The sequence below is a fragment of the Piliocolobus tephrosceles genome, chromosome 4, assembly GCF_002776525.5.
Source record: "Piliocolobus tephrosceles isolate RC106 chromosome 4, ASM277652v3, whole genome shotgun sequence".
NCBI classification, from domain to species: Eukaryota; Metazoa; Chordata; class Mammalia; order Primates; family Cercopithecidae; genus Piliocolobus; species Piliocolobus tephrosceles.
Genome location: NC_045437.1, coordinates 148,729,325 through 148,732,898, shown reverse-complemented (window position 1 = coordinate 148,732,898; position 3,574 = coordinate 148,729,325).

The following is a 3,574-nucleotide window of genomic DNA, read 5'->3' as shown; positions in this document are numbered from 1 at the left end:
ACTTTGGGAGGTCGAGGTGGGCAAATCACTTGAGGTCAGGCGTTCAAGACCAGCCTGGCCAACATGGGGAAACCCCATCTCTACTAAAACTACAAAAATTTAGCTGGGCATGGTAGCTTGCACCTGTAATCCCAGCTACTAGGGAGGCTGAGGCAGGAGAATTGCTGAACCTGGGAGGTGGGGGTTGCACTGAGCTGAGATTGTGCCACTGCATTCCAGCCTGGGTGACAGAGCAAGACTCTGCCTCAAAAAAAAAAAAAAAAAAAAAAGCATATCTAATTTTTGTATTGAGTACATGTTAAAGTTATAATATTGACTAAATAAAATATATTACTGAAATTCATCTCATATGTTTCTTTGTACTTCTTTAATGTGTCTGCTAGAAAATTGAAAATGAGGTGTGACCTACATTTGTGGCTTGCATTATATTTCTTTTGGGCAGAGCTGTTCTACAGTCAGACATTAACAGGTGAGGCAGACACTTCTTGAGTTTGCTTCTTGGCGCACAATGATTCCTATTTTTCAGATGACAGCCTTTGTCTTGATTCCAGGGTTGAGTGGTCTCCTATTTCTGTGGTGCTGGTTTTTGACCAAAGGATGGAATGTGACTCAAACCTGTCAGAATGCTTCCGTGAGAACGTTGGAAGCTGTAACATGGCAGTTGAAGCCGTAAAGTGTAAAGTGAAGTGATCTAGACCAGGGGTCCCCAACCCCTGGGTCGTTGACCTGTACCAGTCCATGGCCTGTTAGGAACTGGGCTATACAGCAGGAGGTGAGTAGCAGGTGAACAAACATTACTGCCTGAGCTCCACCTGCTGTCAGATCAGCAGCGGCATTAGATTCTCACAGGAGCAAGAACTCTATTGTGGACTGTGCATGTGAGAGATCTAGGGTACTCACTCAGCACCACTTATGAGAATCTAACTAATGCCTGATGATCTGAGGTGGAACAGTTTCATCCCAAAAGCATCCATCCATCTCCTGTCCACGGAAATTGTCTTCCATGAAACCAGTCCCTGGTGCCAAAAAGTTTGGGGACTGCTGTTCTAGACGGCCATGATTTTCTATCCCGTGGGTCAGGAAAGCAGATGGAGCTTGTCTGCAAAGATAAGATAAAGACAAAGCACATGTGTAGGTTTAGAGAGGTAGAAGTGAAAGATGGGGGAGTGCTGCTGGTGTTTGAGTCTCTGGTTGCAACATATATTTGCCCCAGCTGAATTCTCGTGCTTTGTCCTGTGAGATACCCTGGATTCTTGTTATACATGTCAACATTTTTTCACTTAATCTAGCATAAATGGGTTTCCCACTGCTAGAAGAGTCTGAATAATTCTGAATAATTCATACTTCAAATTTAGTTTTCGTCATCAGATCAGGTCTAAATAGATTTTCCAGGAAGTTCAGAAAGCTGAAGTTTAAGCTTTGGGGCCATTCACTTGTAACGGTCCCTTCCAAAACTCCATTTTGTATTTGGAATGTTGTATTATTTTTCTTTTTCTTTTTCTTTCTTTTTTTTTTTTTTTTTTTTTTTTTTTTTTTTTGAGATGGGGTCTCACTCTGTCGCCCAGGCTGGAGTGCAATGGTACAATCTGGGCTCACTGCAACCTCCGTCTCCCTGGTTCAAGCGATTCTCCTGCCTCAGCCTCCTGAGTAGCTGGGATTACATGTGCACACCACCACGCCCGGCTAATTTTTGTATTTGTAGTAGAGACGGGGTTTCACCATGTTGGTTAGGCTTGTCTGGAACTCCTGACCTTGTGATTCTCCTGCCTCGGTCTCCCAAAGTGCTGGGATTACAGGTGTGAGCCACCGCGCCCAGCTGTATTCTTTTTCTTTTCTTTTTTTTTTTTTTTGAGATGGAGTCTCGCTCTGTCGCCCTGGCTGGAGTGCAGTGGCCGGATCTCAGCTCACTGCAAGCTCCGCCTCCCGGGTTTAGGCCATTCTCCTGCCTCAGCCTCCGTAGTAGCTGGGACTACAGGCGCCCGCCACCTCGCCCGGCTAGTTTTTTGTATTTTTTTTAGTAGAGACGGGGTTTCACCCTGTTAGCCAGGATGGTCTCGATCTCCTGACCTCGTGATCCTCCCATCTTGGCCTCCCAAAGTGCTGGGATTACAGGCTTGAGCCACCGCGCCCGGCTGTATTCTTTTTCTTAAAGAGGGTTATCCAAATTGTATAAACCTCAGGCTGCACAAAATGTGAATTTTCCCTGTATACCCATTCCTCTCTGTGGTTACAAATACAAACTTTTGGTAATTTCAGAAAGACTGTTCCTCCATAACTCCAAACTCATAACTTCTTTAGGTCCTTTGACGAGCCTCCGTCTGCCTGCAATGTTCCTCCTCCAGATCTTTCAGGAGTTGGCTCCTTCTTACAAATCAGGTCTTACTTTCAATGTGTCAAAGGGCAGCAGAGCCAGACACTTGTTGCAGGTGGTAAGACAAAATTGTTTTGGTACTACTGTGGCAAGGGAGAGAGACTTCAGTGTAAAGGCAGCTCAACTCCGCCAAAACAAAAGCTTGAAGGCCTTTTAAGTCCTGGGGTGTACTAAAGGAAAGATACTCAAGAACATTAAGGGGGCTTAGTCTACCCGATTGGGCTATCTGGATTTGTTAACTGGAACTTTTGTGGAGGAGAAACAAACTGCTCCTATCATTAGGACAGGAGGTAGTTTCGTAAATTGGAAGAAGGCACCCACAGAAGTTAGGCTCTTACTCTCCTAAAGGAACTGGGAGACAGAAGCACTACCTCCCTGAATTTCTGCCTTTCAAAGAGATGGCTCCTATGTCCTTGAGGAAACATTTCTGAATGGTAACATATTTACATCTTAAAGGGGCAGGGAAAGGATTCATAATGGCAAGCTTTCTAAAGTAAATGCTCTAAGAGTAAAGAAATCAGGAGCCTATTGTCAAGTCTTGGTGGGAACAGTAAATTCTTTTGACAGTGTTGAGCTTTCTCAAGCAGGCACTTAAAGTGCTGCTGGGGCCAGGAGCCGTGCTAGAGTTTAGTCAAGTCTCTTAGTGCAGCAAGGGTGGGAGGGTGGTCAATGGTACTGGATGGAGTCATTTGTGCCAAGGGTTTTGTAGCTCTCAAATGTCGCCACCTTCAGAAGGCATTCCCTCTGTAACCCACCGAAGGAGCTCCTTCACATCATCTTGTTTTCTTGACAATTTCTTGACCTTTATTTTCTTACTATAAACCACCTCCTACTTTTTCTAAAATGAAAGTACCATAAGAGCAGGAACACTGTCTTGCTCACTGCTGTAGCCCCAGCATCTAGAACAGTGCCTGGCACATAATAGGCATTCAATAAACATCTGTTAGAATTGTATTTATTTATTAAATACTTATAAAGTGTTTCTTATGTGCTGGGCATTATTCTAAGACCTTAACAAATAACGTTCCCAAGTTTCTATTATTGTCCATACTCTGGATCAGATTTTCAATTCCTTTTTTTTTTTTTTTTTTTTGACACAGAGTCTTGCTCTGTCACCCAGGTTAGAGTGCAGTGGCACAATCTAGCCTCACTGCAACCTCTGCCTCCTGGGTTCCAGCAATTCTCCTGCCTCAGCCTCCCTAG